At 37.4% G+C, this 17,056-nt stretch overlaps 1 long non-coding RNA gene across 1 annotated transcript in view; it reads right to left on the reverse strand.

Moving 5' to 3' along the window:
- Positions 1-2,348: 2,348 nt before the first annotated feature.
- LOC116579589 overlaps positions 2,349-17,056 on the reverse strand; it is a 55,534-nt gene continuing 40,826 nt past the window's right edge. The window contains exon 3 of the long non-coding RNA XR_004281330.1: positions 2,349-2,425. This is a non-coding gene — a long non-coding RNA (uncharacterized LOC116579589). The remainder of the gene's footprint in view (positions 2,426-17,056) is intronic.

Raw genomic sequence — 17,056 nt, forward strand, 5'->3', positions numbered from 1 at the left:
GAAAACTGAACCCAGAAGAAAGGAGTGGAATATAAGGAACATACTTAGCAAAAATTAACAAAATGTATTGGTAAATCTATGTAAGTATTTGTTGCTAATGATAATCACGACAATAACAATTAATTTTGTACTTTGAAAAACTGGTAAAACAATAAGATGGTAGATTGAAGAAAGGATTCTGTGGGTAATTAAGGCCTGGCAAATTCCTTATCTTGTTCAGAAGGAGAACAGAACAACTGAAGCATTACAGACTTTTGGTAGAGAGCCTAAAGTGTATGTTAAAAACATTAAAAAAAATTATTAAAAAATAGAATCTAAAATTTTCAAACTGCTGGGGCAGAGGTTGAGGAAAGAATAATAGAAATGTATAAATCCAAAATAATGCAAGAAATTATTTTTTAAGTAGGTAAAGGCTTGGTAGACAAAAAATAACAAAGTGGTAGAATTAAGTCCAACTATGTCATTAATCACAATCAACAGAAACTGATTAAGCTCAGCTAATCAAGAAAGCTACTATGTGGATAAAGAAATAAACATCAGCAATGAACTACTTTCAAGAGACATACCTAAAACAAAGGAAATAAAGAGATGAGGAAAGATAACCCTGGCAAATTCCAAGCAAAAGATTTTGAGTGAGCATTCCCGACAACAGATAAAACAGAATTTAAGGCTAAAGCATTAACAGAAATAAAGAGCTTCATTCTCAAATTATATTTTTAGGTCTAAAAAAATTATAACTATCATGAATTTGTATGCATCTACTAATACAGCATAGGTATATACATATATTTCATAAATATTTTTTCAATTTACATATACAAACTAAATATATATATTTTATAACATATTACATATAATTTATATATGTATATTTATTTAATATATATTTCATAAAAATTTTTAAATTTATAATACAAACATATCTATTTCATAACATATAAAATATGCTATGTTATTTCCTAAAGATTTTATTTTAAAGTAATCTCCACACCCAATGTAGGGCTGAAGTCACAACCCTGTGATCCAGAGTTGCAGGCTCCACTGACTGAGGCAACCAGGGGCCCCCACATAGGTGTATTTAATGAAAAACAGATTACAAAGAAAATTAGATAATCCATATTCGTAGTAGGAGATTTTAACACAACTCTCTCAGACACTGATGGATAAATCTGACAAAGGATCAAACAACACAATTACCAAACATCATAAACTGGACAGATACATTAAGAGAACAGTTCACCTAAAAAATAGAGAACACACATTTTTCTCTTTTTTAAAAGATTTTATTTATTTGAGAGAGGGAGAGAGAGACAGCATGAGCAGAGGGGAGGAGCAGAAGGAGAAGCAGGCTCCCAGCAGAGCAGGGAGCCCGATGCAGGGCTCGATCCCCGGACCCTGTGATCATGACCTGAGCTGAAGGCAGATGTTTAACCAACTGAGCCACTCTGGAGCCCCATAACATATATTTTTCATGTATATGTGGCATATTTACAAAAAAGTCAATAGTTAATCACAAAGGAAGTTCCAGCAAAGTTCAAAAAATCAATAGCATACAGTTTACATACTCTGACCACAGTACAATTAAATTAGAATCAAAAAGAAAAGAGTAAAAATAAAAACATCCTTATACTATTTGGGAAATGAAAACTGAATTTTTAAATAATCAAAGATTAAAGAAATTACAGTGGGAATTGTAAAATATTTAGAACCAAAGGCAGTAAAAATATCTGCTCTTTGAAAGTGTTCTTTTGGGGCACCTGGGTGGCTCAGTTGGTTAAGCATCTGACTCTTGATTTCATCTCAGGTCATGATCTCAAGGTTGTGGGACTGAACCTCATGGCACTCTTGAGGAAAGGATTCTGTGGGTAATTAAAGCCTGATAAATTCTTTGTCTTGTTCAGAAGGAGAAGAGAACAACTGAAGCATTAGAGACTTTTTTTTTAAATTAATTTTTTATTTTTTATAAACATATATTTTTATCCCCAGGGGTACAGGTCTGTGAATCACCAGGTTTACACACTTCACAGCACTCACCAAAGCACATACCCTCCCCAATGTCCATAATCCCACCCCCTTCTCCCAAGCCCCCTCCCCCCAGCAACCCTCAGTTTGTTTTGTGAGATTAAGAGTCACTTATGGTTTGTCTCCCTCCCAATCCCATCTTGTTTCATTTATTCTATGATCTCCCTGATATGAGGAAATGGTGATGCAACATGGGGGCTTAAGTGGGTAGGAGAAGAATAAATGAAGCATTAGAGACTTTTGATGGACTTTTGCCTACCTTAAGAATGCAAAAGGTGTGAGCTGTTTTCCAGTTTAATCACTGTATGGGTCCTAGACTTACCCAGCAGGTCTTGAATCCAGCTCCGCACCTTGCTGGGGACCTCAGCTTTCTCTCCTGTCCTCCATCAGGGATCTATTGAAACTGAAAGTCAAAGGATGAAAACAACAACGGAATCTAAGGATTTCCCTTACCTTTTTTCCAGGTTCAAAATTCATCTTAATATTAAAAAATATATATTCAATATTTGTAGATGCTTGGATCAGGAGGGCTTCTTGGGATATCTAGTCTACCATTTTGCCCAAAATGGCATGCCATCATTTATCAAGTTACCAATCCCCTCTGTATCTTAGTTTCATCTTCTATAAAATGGGGTTAATAATAGAATCTACCTTATAGGTTTGGTGCGGGGAATCAGTGAGAGAGTACATGCAGAGGCCCTGGTACTGGTAAGTGCTCAATAAATGCTGGCTATTAGCAGCAGCTGTTGTCCTGTGAACTTGGTACCAAAGAGTACAAAAGAAATCAATATGATAGAGCGATCTCATCTATGAATATACATGGGAAATTCCTCAGGGGGGAAAAAAGTCAGGCATGAAATCCAGTAGGGATATAAAAGAGTACACAATGGCCGGGTAGGTTTATCTCAGGTGGTTCCACATTTAGAATTTTTTTCAAAAAACTTAACTGAAGTAGCTGACCTTACTGAAAAGATTAAATGGAGAAAGAACATGATCATCCTAATGGATGTGGTCAAAGCCACAGAATTCAAGATTCATTCATTATAATCACCCTCAGCAAGTAGGGGTGGAAGAGCCTCCTCAATCTAACAAAGTAATGAAACGCCAAGGGCAAACCTCAGAAATAAAGGCAAATCTTCAGAAGGATGACCAGTGAGGTCACAAGTAAAACAAGGAAGTTTACTTTCACCACGATTGTTCAACACTGTCCTGTAGTTTCTACACCAGTGCTGACCAATACAAAGGTGCTGAGGGCTATACATGCAATTTAGATTTTCTAGTAGACACATTTAAAAAAAGTAAAAAGAAACAGGAGAAATTCACTTTAATAATACATTTTATTTAACCCACTTACAAATTACCGTGTCAACATATAATCCATACAAAAAATTATCAATGAGGTATTTTACTTTTTTTCATAGTAAATCTTCAAAATCTGGTGAGGTTTTTGTTTGTTTGTTTGTTTGTTTCTTTTGTTTTGCTTACATGTATAGCATGATGGAGACCAGCCACATTTCAGGTGCTCAGCTGGCACATGTGAAATGGTGCTAATCAGGGAAACTCATGAGGCTGCCAAAAATTTTAAAATCTGAAAATGACAAGTATTGGTAAGGATATGGACGTAGAAGCTTATTTATCACTGGTAGAAGTTCTCCTACCATTTGGAAAACAACATCTAATATTGGAAAATGTATATAATATTCAGCCTAATAATTCTACTTCTAGATAGAAACTTTAGGAAAATTCTCCCCTATGTGTATAAATCAATACTCTTCAGCATTGCTTTTAACAAGAAAAAAAAAATAGAAAAACACTAAATAACCATAGGTAGAGAAAGAAGAGAAAATGGGTATAAACTCACAGAAAGGAGTAATATACAACAAATAAAATGAGCTAGATGTAAATACAGTAAAATGGGCCAAGCTCAATTACAGACAGATAGATAGTATAAGAGTATTTATGTGGAATTTACAAAATGTATAAAAATAATACTGCATATATTTTGGGCAAATTCTATGTTTAGTAAAAATATAAACAATACAGGGGATGGCTACGGAGCAGAATCACAGTAGTGGTGCCTCTGGGAAGGAACAGAGAGAAGGAAATGAAAATAGCTAAAGAAGGATCAACAATTTATCAGTAAGACATGACTTCTTTGATTAAAAAAAAATCTGAAACAAATATAATAAATGTCATTTGTAAATTCTGCATGATGGCTAGTGGGCATTACCCAGTGTCGCCCTCAGCAGTTTCCTGTATTTTTTGGAAGTTTTCCTGATAGTAATCTAGTAGACACCTTACAAAAAAGTAAAAAGTAATAGTAAAAATAGTTAGTAGTAATATTAGTAATAAAAACAGATAGCAAAAATGCTTCTTGCTATTTATGTATCAAGGATGAAAAACACTTACTAGCTACACACAAGCAGAATAGCTGCTACCAGAAGGAAAGAAAGTTCTGCCCATGAAGTCCCATGCGTACACCCGCACAGCAGATGCACACATGCAGTTTGGCATCAGAGAGACGGTGACCTGCATCTAGAACAGTGTCTTGCACAAAGCAGGCACTCCATCAGCACTGGCTCAGTGAAATGCATGAAGTGTGATGTATTGGTGGGTGGGACCCTCAAGGGCCAATTTGCAAGCAAGGAGGTTTGCCATGATTGTTGTGCTGTGATTGTTTAAGAATGAGGACTTGGTTTTGCAGGTAACATTTGAGGGTTCACAATGGGGAATAAAATACGGTGCTTGATCTCATTATCGGTCTTCCATCCAACTGGGGTCTTTTTGCTTTATAAAAAGAGGAAGAAAGTGGGGTGCCTGGGTGGCTCAGTGGGTTAAAGCCTCCGCCTTCGGCTCAGGTCATGATCTCAGGGTCCTGGGATCGAGTCCTGCATCGGGCTTTCTGCTCGGCAGGGAGCCTGCTTCCTCCTCTCTCTCTGTCTGCCTCTCTGCCTACTTGTGGTCTCTCTCTGTCAAATAAAAACATAAAATCTTTAAAAATAAAAATAAATAAATAAATAAATAAAAAGAGGAAGAGAATCCAGGCTACAGGGGAAGTGACTTCACCCCCCAGGCTACTCTGAACACAGTAATCCTACTTTGGTAGCCAGGTGATATCACACATTGGATGAGCAGGAGAGAACTGGAAGGATATTTTCCCTACTTCCTCAGAACCCAGTGTGGTTTGGGCTCAGCGAGGACTCCAGGAGACTCTGACTTCCTTCAGAACCTCATGCTTTGCCTGGGAAAGCTATAGGTACATTCACTGATGGAGCCTCATGGTAACTTGACTTACCATTACACAGTTTTCAGGTTCTCTAAATGAAACTAGTTGCCCACATAAAACATTTATGTGCCAGATATACTGGTCTAATAACCATCTCTGGAAAGAGAAATGAATAAGGGAAAAGATAGATGATAGAGATAACAGATAACTTTGCCCCTATTTGAGAAGGTATCTCCTCTACTGGATAGAATTTAGCTGCTAAAAGATGGAGCAAATATGCCAAACTCTTGAGATTTCTGTTAATAAAAAAAAAAAAAAAGTAACATCCTCAGGAATGTTTTGCAATTAACCATGCTCTGTGCCTAACAAACCTAAATATGAGAATTGGCAGTGAGACCTGTAGACAGTGAAAGGAAGGGGATTTTGAGTGCTCCACGTTGTCTCTTTTGGCTCCAAGTTAAGAGAACCAGGATGTAGTTTCAATTTTGGATGTGCTAATTATGTTTGTCAATTGTGAGCTTTGCTTAATTAATGAGTCATGCAAATTTAACTTTAGTATTTTTTGCACATCTAAATCATTACTATGGCAATTAAAAAGCTGCTTTGATTAGTCCCTTTCATAGTGTGTAGCACGGCTTACTTTTGTCAACTTCTTTTTGACAGTCTAGCATTTGGATACTGTTTGGAGAAAATATATTCTGTATGTTTGGGGAATAATAAAAACCAACTCAGGTGACAAGAAAGGTGGTCTAGCAGCGGAAGCTAAGTCAGCAACTGCTGGCAACATAAACTCAGTGACTACAGACTGGAAATTGTAACAGTACATGTTTAGGAGGAGTTCCCAAGGGTGGATAGAGTGGGTGCACTGAATAAACTGGGATCGTGTTTCTTTTAGTAGATTAGGTGGGAAGAAGATTTATGTGTCTTTGGTCTGAAATCAATGTCAAAATCTATTAAAAAAAAAAAAAAAAAAACACCACCATGGGAACCAAGCTTGTCCCTGTCTGGGAGACCTAGCCTAACTCTCATAATCATTAATAAATACTGTGGCCAGGTGAAGCCTGTGCCAAGTGAAGCTCTCCCCAGGGGCCATTTCATACTCTAACAAGCCCAACTGTCGGGAACATTTTATGATATTAGTTAGGTTAAACTTCCTCTTAATTGCTACATAAGTGTTGCATTCCCCCATGAACTACCTGCGGATGCTCTATTCCTCTCCTTTCTGCAGAGCAAGAATCTAACACACAGTGGGATTTAAGAGTCTTCTCTCACTCCACAACAGAAATGAGTAGCCAGTTCAAGAACAAATATAGGCTTTCAGGCATGCCCCCCCCCAGCCCTGTTCAGTGTTGTGTGTCCACCAAACCTTGCCTTCCCTTCCCCTCTGCACCAATCCTACAAGCAAGACAACAGCAAGTGACATAATAGGTTATTATAAATCCCTGATGTTCTTAAAGCACAAAACCAACAGCAACTATTTGGAGAGGATGATGTCGTTTCTCATTTTAAAGACATCCCCAAAGGCTAATAACTTTACACATCTGGTTTGACTCAGAGGGTCACCAGCATCTGTACTAGAATCCAGCTGTGGAAAAGAAAATACTATTTAATCTAAGAAGTAGATGACCCATAGGCAGCACATGAAAACCCACTGTGGAACGCTACAAGGTATATTAACAGCGAGGGCGAAACAGCTTTGGATGACTCATAGAAAACTCGGAGCCAACAGGGATAAAGGCATAGAAAAAGGTGAAAGAGGGAAGGATTTCTTAAGTAGTCTCCAGTGATAAAAATGCATGTCTTTCCTGAGCACTCCAAAACAAATCATTAAGCTAGCAGTCAGGATTCAATAAAGGTGGCCTTGTTGTTCTAAAATTTGAATGTCCTAAATAGAGAAATTAATAACTAAAAAAAATTCAGGTTCCACAGTTCCTTGATACACCAAATCTTCCAGTGCCCTGATAAAACTGAAATTTATTTTCAAAATTCTACTCCATAAACTTGCCGCACCCCCTCCCCACCAATCTCTCAAATATGTGAGATACGTGTACACAAGTGTGCTGAATATACTCTTACTAAATTCTCAGACACTTAACGGTTTCTCAATAAAGACCTATGCTGGAGACTAGTTTCCTCCCACCTGCTCAGGGACCTCCCTTAGTAATCACTCTCTCTCTCTCTCTCTCTCTCTCTCTCTCACACACACACACACACACACAGAGAGAGAGAGAGAGAGAGAAAGCATTTATCTTCAATCTTCCACTCTTCTGGATTCCTCCACCATGCATACTGATAAACTCCTACCTCCCACCCCGGCATTTTCTCTGGCAATCATGCTCTCTCTCTCCTTCTGCCTTCAAAACCATCCCCATGAAGATGTCTAGTCTCACTGTCTCTGCTGCCTTGCCACTTACTCACTTCTCAGCCCACTGCAATCTGGTTTCCACTGAAACTGATCCCATGGAAGTCTCCTAAGCTTCACCAGCCAGCAAATCAAGAGAGGGTTTCTCAGTCTATCCCACGAGGTCTTCCTGAAACCCTGGATGCTGCCCATCCCTCCCCTCTTGAAATTTTGCCTCCAAGGTTTCCATGGGAGCACTCTTCCCTGGCTCAACTTTCTCTCAATCTCTCTCCTCCCCACCTCCCTTCTCAGTCTCCTCCACTGGCTCTTCCAACATCTCCGTAGAAGTTGAAAGCCCAGTAGGCTTTCCTCAGTGCCCTTCTCATTCTCCTAGCCTTTCCATGGTAGACCTCTATAAGTCAGAAGCCTAGGGCTTGCCCTGACACACTGTCACCTCCCTCTCCAGACCTACTGATTTTATGCTTTCATTTTTTGGCCCAGCTTCTCTGCCTCTAACCTACTGTCCAAACTTCAGCCAAAGTGAGATTTCTTTCTTTCTCTTTCTTTCTCTTCCTCTTTCTTCCTTTCTTTCGAGACAGAGAAAGCAGGTGCAGGGATAGGCAGAGGGAGAGAGAGAATCTCAAACAGGTTCCATCCCCAGCACAGAGCTGGAAGCAGGGAGCAGGTGTCCATATCACAACCCTGAGATCATGATCTGAGCAGAAACCAAGATGCTTAACCGACTGAGCCACCCAGATGCCCTGAGAGTGAGAGTTCTAAGAAGCACAACAACAACAACAAAAAAAAAGTTTTTAATTTTTTTTAAGATTTATTTATTCATGAGAGAGAGAGAGAGAGAGAGAGCATGAGCATGAGTGGGGTGGAAGGGCAGAGCATAAGAATCTCAAGCAGACTCTCTGCTGAGCAGAGAGGCTGATGCGGGGCTTGATCTCATGACCCTGAGATCATGACCTTTGCTGAAATCAAGAGTAAGATGCTTAACCAACTGAGCCATCCAGGGGGCCCTCTTAATTATAAACCTCATCACACTCTAATCAATTCTTATTTATAGGTATAGCTCTTCTAGTGGGGCTATGAAGGCAAAGACTATTTCTGATTTCTAAACCAGAGCCTAGCGAACTGCCTAGTACCCAGAAGGTACTCATTATATGTTTGTATAATGAACAAAATTCTACTGGAACAAATCATTCTTTTATCTCATATCCTTTTTGTAATGAGGTGGAGAACAAACAATTTTTAATCCTTTCCATCATTTTGCAAGTCACAGGGTGTCCCATGTTAAAAATTGGCCAGCTAATCTTCCACTATCTAGGTTTCAGCCGAAATGAATTTGGATTAAGCCTTAGGGATTCACCCAAATATTTAGAGAGAATGTTAGTCTTTTTAATTGAAATTGAGATAACTGGGATCTAATGGGTTATTATAGCTGTGCTTCTCTTGGGCAGTACTGAAATAAAGTCTTGTGTCTTAGGTTTTATACAATGAGATAAATAAGAAAGGAAAAGCAAAGGGATCATGTTTGTTCAATGTGGACAAGACTGACAGAGCACAAGAATCTGATTCCTTAACGGATTCAGATGGGGGCCATCTCTTTAATGATATAAAATCGGAATTGAGAAACATCAAATGTAGATTAGTTAAAGAAAATTTGATGGCAACATTGAACTCAAGCTAAGTAAACAAGGTTTTTCCCAGGCAATTATAAACTATCCTCTAATTCTCCCCCAGTGGCCTCTAAAGTCAGCTTTTCTACATCAATTGTTGCATCAGTTTCCTTATGATTCTGAAACATTGTGTTGGTCTCCTGATAGATAATTTTATCTTCTACTTCTGGGGCAGTTTTGCAATTATGTAGCAGAGAATGCTATTCATCTTTCACATATATCACTCAGTCATGCTATGGTAACAAGTAGTTTATCTACCATCTTATTAACAAAACAAAATAAAACAAAACAAAACCATCTGGTGTAACTCAAGACTTCTGCACATACCAACATAATGTACTTCATGTTCACAAAGATGGCTTTGCAGGACCCTAAAATATCCTCTGAATCATGGAAGAGAGATGAAATTAATCCCTTGAGTCTGGTTTCAGATCCAAGTGTATTTCATTTATTCTAATTCCCTGAAAAAGCATGGTTCCTGTAGAGCATATATGGACAGTGTATGTGTGTATGTGTAGAATATTCCTTTTTTTAGAATTTGTGACACTGAGTTCACCAATCATGACCTGTAAAAGGAAACTTACTGTAAATTAGGGATTCTCAAAGTATGCTCCAGAGATCTTAAAGCAACTGGATAATCTTTCTTAAGTTCCACAAGGTCAAAACTGTATTTGTAATAATACTACAACACGATTCATCTTTTTCATTCTCCTCTCACAAGGTGGAGTTTTCCAGAGGCTACATGATATGTGATATTAAAACAGACTGAATGCAGAAACAGATATGAGAATCTAACAGATTGAATGCAGAAGCAGATATGAGAATCTAGCCTTTATCTATCAGGCCAGACATGAAAAATATTTGCAAAATGTAAAACAATCTCATGAATTTGGTCTTGGAAAATAGTTATATTTTGTAAAAAATATGTTGTCTATGCTAAAAAGCAGTGGAAGAATTAGGACTTCATTGTGCTTCCTGAATCTAATGAGTCATGTCTTTTATCTATTATGGAAAATTATCACCTATTATCTCTTCAAACACTTCCAATCCTCCCCCCCCTTCTCTTCCCCATCTAGAATGCCAATGCAATGTATGTTTGTCCTTTTCGTGTTGCACATTCAACATTTTTCATATTTTCCATCCTCACAACTTTGTGCTACACTTTGGTTACCTCCTTTAGATTTTTCCAGTTTGCTAAGTCTTTTTACAGCTAAGTCTAATCTTATATAGCCCTTCTATTCCATTCTAAAATTCAATTATTGTATTTTTTATTTTTAGAAGTTCTACTTTGTTTTTAAAAATATGTTAGGTCATGGAGCGCCTGGGTGGCTCAGTGAGTTAAGCACCTGCCTTCAGCTTGGGTCATGATTCCAGAGTCCTGGGACTGAGCCCTTCATTAGGCTCCCTATTTATTGGGGAGTCTGTTTCTCCTTCTCCCTCTGCTGCTCTCCCTGCTCCTTCTCTCTCGCTCAAATAAATAAAATATTACTCTCTCTCTCTCAAATAAATAAAATATTTAGAAAAATAAAAACAAAAATCTGTTAAGTCTTGTTTGTGCTGTGTGTATATTCTTAGTTCTATCTTCTGATATCATTTCCTTAAATCTTCAAAAAATATGAAATTCATGTTATATTCAGTTATCTGATGGCTCAATTATCTTAAAGATACAAAAGTTCTAATAACCACTTTTTTTCTCTGCTTGTAACATATATGGAAATCCATTTCCTCCTGTACGGTGCAAGTTTGTCTTATCAGTTTATGTTCAATCAAGCCTTATGTCCATGGGAATCTTAGGCAGCCTGAGTAGAAGATGTGAGTTTTTACAGAAGATTTGCACTTGCTTTTGTTAGGCACCCAAGGTGCCCAAGATAGCACATATTAGAACACCTAATCAATTTGAGACCATGTCTCTGGTTATGAATTCTCAAGAGACACTGTATTACCCACTGTATTACGAGGTCAAGTCAGAGAATTTGCCTTATTATCTCTTTTGCTGGCTATTTTTTTCTCTAGTCCATCTTTTCGTGACAGATATGCTTGAAGATTCAGTTTCATATGAGGGTCCTCATTTCTCCACATGCTGGGCCCAAGGTCTAGTCTTCGTGTAACTGTTAAAGATTGAGCATCTTGGTTACCTGGAACAGCAAACACCTTTGGGCATCAGAGGCTTCAATGCCTTCTTCTTTCCTTGGTTTTCAGCTTCTTCTTCATTTTTGGTACCTGGGGATTTGCCTCACTTTTTTTTTTTTTTTCAACCCTAGCTTTATAGATGGGCTATTTGTTATATGTTGTTTAATACTCCAGGTGTCTTTTTGGGGGGAATATATTCAGATTATCTAACTTGGTACAACATTTCTGAAATATAAAATGCACATACCACTTGGTTTCAAGGAATTTATTCTTTGAATGAAAATTTGGTATTTTCTATCAAAGTTCAAAATATATACAAATTGTAAACCAGCAATATCTACAAATATACTCACACTTGTATAAATGCAACACGAATAATGTTAATTATTGTAGGCTTAGTGAAAGTTCAAGGATTATAATAACAAGGTAAATGTTCACTATTAGGAGACTAGTTGAATAAAGTATTTCCCACAACACTTTGCAACAGTTAAAAGAATTTAAAAGATCTATATGCCCTGATATGGAAAAAATGCTTATGATGCAAGTTATATGATTTTTTTTAGGTAAAAAAATACAAGATATGCTTATATGTGCTTACAGATTCATTAAAAGCTTCTGAAAAGAGGGGCACCTGGATGGCTCAGTGGGTTAAAGCCTCTGCCTTCAGCTCAGGTCATGATCCCAGGGTCCTGGGATCGAGTCCCACTTTGGGCTCTCTGCTCAGCGGGGAGCCTGCCTCCTCGTCTGTCTCTGCCTGCCTCTCTGCCTACTTGTGATTTCTATCTGTCAAATAAATAAATAAAATCTTTATTTTTTTTAAAGATTTTATTTATTTATTTGACAGAGAACACAAGTAGGCAGAGAGGCAGGCAGAGAGAGAGAGAGAGAGAGAGAAGCAGGCTCTGCACTGAGCAGAGAGCCCGATGCGGGGCTCGATCCAAGGACCCTGGGATCATGACCTGGGCCGAAGGCAGAGGCTTTAACCCGCTGAGCCACCCAGGCGCCCCATAAATAAAATCTTTTAAAAAAAAGAAAAAAGAAAAAAGAAAGTGGTTTCTACCTTAAAAAAAAAAAAAAGCTTCTGAAAAGATACACAATTAACTGTTAACAGTAGTTAGCCCTACAAGTTGGAACTGAACCCTCATTATACAAATATTGTTTCTAAATGACAAATGTGCTAATTTGAAATGATTTTTTTTACCCATTTATTAACATCAGCTCCTTGCTTCTTTATTATCATTAGCAGTGCCACTGGTGGCATTTACAAATAAAGTTCTATTCTACAAACTGTCCTACAACTCCTTGCATCTACTACCTGTTTGTTATTCCTTAACTGTCAATTATTATCCCAAGTAATCTGGTTGCCCTCTGCTGACTTTACTAGGACATTCATTGCCTAATGCTCCAAATATAATGGCTGAGACTGAAATAAGTAGATTTCTCACCCTCACCTTCTGAGATTCCTAATGGTTTACCATCTACATGAGTGTATATAAAGGAGCTGGAGTTTAAACGCCATGCCACTCCAGAGGGTTCAGTGAAGAAGCTAGGCCATAGCTTTGGCTTGTCACAGCCTAACCAGCAGGACATACCGATTTCAACATCTGAGCCTGGATGCAGCTTCTGACTGGAGCTTGACTTTTCAACAAGCTGTTTAACTGGTAAGGACTAGTAGCTGAATTAGGCATTTATGCATCTGGGAACATTTTCTGACATAAGCCTAAAGGTCTTCCTTGACCATCTTTATTCTTTCACATGATGAACTCCTGGTGATGACTGTGTGCAGTTACAGAATTACTTAATTTCCTCTTAGATTTAGATGCACAAATATGACAGACCCCACATACTTTTATGGAAACTTTCACATACAAATACATGACTTTCTTTTTCATTCTCTTTGAAATAGGCTTCACGTTCATGCTATGATGAAAGATGGCCCAGATACTATTCTACATCTGGACTATAATTTTCACAATTGATGTGCTGCTATTGTGATGCTATGTCTTAGGTTATGATGTTTTTGTGGAAATAGGGTGTTTTAATTATGAGTTGTGTTTGTTTTAGTTTGAGGTTTTTTTGTTGTTTTGTTTTGGTTTGTTTTGAGAAAGAATGAAGAAAAAGATCAGAAGAAGAGAAAAGCTTTCCTTTTAGGGAGACAATTATTTGTTATGAGGGTTTTTTTAGTAGTATAATACTAATTATAGAGTTTAAAAAGAATACTGTACATTGTCTCTCGATGCCTGCAAGCACATCATGACAAAACTACACTTGCATATAAGCAGTACAAAATTGCAGGAGAGATGTGTCTTGGATTGCAGGCTCCCTAGCAAAGCCTTAGACCAGGACTTAAGTGCAGGACATTTACTGAGGATGATCCAAGGGAACAGAGTGAAGGATCAGGTACAGGGAAACAAGAAAAAGAGAAAAGCAAGGGAAGAATGTGTTATTGAGGTCACTGGAACCTCAGAGAATTGTCTCTCCCTAAGGGCATTAAACAAGGCTCTGTCCCTTTTGGTTGATGTGTCTTCTGAGAGTGTTAATTCTCTCATACCTTCTTTTTTTCTCCCCAGGTAATAGTTCCTGACATGACTTTCTTTTTTTTTTTTTTTTTTTTCATTTTTTTCACCTTTACTGAGGTATAACCGACAAATAAAATTGTAATATATTTAAAGTATACAATGTGGTGATTTGATACATGTATACATGAAGGGATTCCCACCATAAAGTTAATTAACACATCTATCACCTCATATACTTACTCCCCCACCCTTTTCTGCTGAGAACATTTAGGTTCTATTCTCTTAGCAAATTTCAATAATATATTACCAACTATAGTTACTACCTTATGCATTAGGTCCCAAGACCCTATTCTTTTTTTTTTTTTTTTTTTAAGATTTTATTTATTTGAGAGAAAGAGAGTGCACGGGTGGGAGGAGAGGCAGAGGGAAAAGGAAGAAGGAGAAAGAGACAAACGCTGAGCAGGGATCCTGACACAGGGCTCAATCCCAGGATGCTGAGACCATGACCTGAGCCAGAGGCAGTGTTTCAACAGACTGAACCACCCAGCGTCCAAGACCTTATTCATCTTATAACTGAAAGTTATACCCTTTTACCAGCATCTCCCAAATTTTCCCGACCTCTAATTTTTCTAATCACCTTGTTTCTATAAGTTTGACTTTTTAAAGAATTTCACATAAAAGTGATACCATGAAGGTTGTGCCTTATTCTGTTTAGCTTATGTCTCTTTCCAACAATAGTCCATTGTTATTGTATAAAAACACAACTTATTTTTGCATATTGATTTTGTATCCTAAAACTTTACTGAATTCATTTATTAGTTCTAACAGTTTTGTAGTAAAGTCTTTAGGTTTTCTACATATATGTAGAAACAGAGACAAACAGAGAGTTTGTCTACAAACAGAGACATTTTTTACTTCTTCTTCCTTTCTTATTTGAATGTCTTTTATTTCCTTTTCTTTCCTAATTGCTCTGGCTAGGACTTCTAGTACTATAAAATAATAAAATAAAAGTGGCAAGAGTGAACATCTTTGTCTTGTTTCTGATCTTTGAGGGAAAGCTTTCAGCCTTTCACCACTGAGTATAATATTAGCTGTGGCCTTGTCATCTATGGTTTTATTATGTTGAGGTATAATACCCAGCTTGTGAGAGCTTTTATCATAAATAAATGTTGAATTTTGTCAAATGCTTTTTCTGCATCTATTCAGAAGATCATATGATTTTTTATTCTGCATTTTGTTGATGGGGTATATCTAATAAATTGATCTACATATGTTGAACCATCCTTGCATCACTGCGGTAAATATCATTTGATCTCAGTGTATGATCTTTTTAAGGTACTGTTGAATTTGGTTAGCAAATATTTTGTTGAGGATTTTTACATCTATGTTCATCAGGGATAACGGCCTGTAGTTTTCTTTTCTTGTAGTGTCCATGTCTGTCTTTTGGTACCAGATTAATGCTGGTCTTGTAATACAAGTTTGGAAATGTTCCCTCCTCTTGTATATTTTTGTAAGAGTTTGAGAAGGATTGGTATTAGTTCTTTAAATGTTTGGTAGAATTTACCAATGAAGGCATTTTTCATCCTGGACATTTCTTTGTTGAAAAGTTTGGATTACAAATGTCCTTATTAGTAACTGGTGTTCAGATTTTCTATTTCATCATGATTCAGTCTTGGAAAGTTGTATGTTTCTAGGAATGTATTTATTTCTTCTAGGTTATCTAATTTGTCGGCATATAATTGTTCATAGTAGTTTCTTATGGTATTTGGTATTTCTGTGTTATCAGTAGTAATGTCTCCTCTTTCATTTCTAATTTTATTTGAGTCTTCTTTCTCTTTTTCTTAGTCTACTTAAAGGTTTGTCGATTTTATTTTTCTGAAAAACCAGATATTAGTTTCATTGATCTTTCCTACTGTCTTTTTAGTCTCTGTTTCATTTATTTCCTCTCCATTCTTTGTTATCTCCTTTCTTCTATTAATTTGGGCTTAGTCTGTTCTTTTTCTAGTTCATTGAGGTGGAAAATTAGATTGCTTATTGGAGATTTTTTTTTCCTTAATGTTGGCATTTATTACTATAAACTTCACTCTTATGATGGCTTTTGCAGTACTGCATAAGTGTTGACATGTTGTGTTTCCATTTTCATTTATCTCAAGATACTTGTTAAATTTCCCTTTTGATCTCTTCTTTAACCCAATGTCCAGCAGCATGCTGCTTAATCTCCATGTATTTGTAGATTTCCCAGTCTTCTTATAATTTATTTCTAGTCTCATGACATTATGGTCATAAAAAATGCTTGATATGATTTCAATCTTCTTAAATTTATTAAGACCTGTTTTGTGGCCTAACATATGAGCCCTCTTGGAGAATACTCCATGTTCACTTGAGAAGAATGTGTATTCTGTTGCTGTTGGATGTAATGTTCTATATTTGTCTGTTAGATCCTTCTGGTCTAATGCATGTTTTAAGTGAAATGTTTCCTTATTGATTTTCCATCTGAATGACCTATCCATTGTTGAGAGTGGGTACTGAAGTTCTCTACTATTATTTTAAAGACGTATTTATTTATTTTATACAGAGAGGAAGTGCACACTGTGAGGGAAGGGGGGAGGAGGGGCCGAGGGAGAGGGATAGAGAGAATCTCAGTCTCCCCACTGAGCATGGAGCCTGACTTGGGGCTCAATCCCAGGACGCAAGATCATGACCTGAGGCTGAAATCAAGAGTTGGCTGCTTAACTGACTGCGCCACCCAGGTGCCTCCCTACTATTCTATATATTTCTCCTTTGAGATCTGTTAGCATTTGCTTTATACATTTAGGTGTTTTGATGTTGAGTGCATAAATATTTACAATTATTATATACTCTTATTGAAATGGCCCTTTGCCATTATATAATCACCTTGTCTCTTGTTACAGTTTTTGTCTTAAAACTCATCTTCTTGGGGGCACCTGGGTGGCTCAGTAGGTTAAGCCTCTGCCTTCGGCTCAGGTCATGATCCCAGGGTCCGGGGATCGAGCCCCACATCAGGCTCTCTGCTCAGCGGGGAGCCTGCTTCCTCCTCTCTCTCTCTGCCTGCCTCTCTGCCTACTTGTGATCTCTGTCTGTCAAGTAAGTAAATAAAATCCTTTAAAAAAAA

Source organism: Mustela erminea, chromosome 19 (assembly GCF_009829155.1).
Source record: "Mustela erminea isolate mMusErm1 chromosome 19, mMusErm1.Pri, whole genome shotgun sequence".
NCBI classification, from domain to species: domain Eukaryota; kingdom Metazoa; phylum Chordata; class Mammalia; order Carnivora; family Mustelidae; genus Mustela; species Mustela erminea.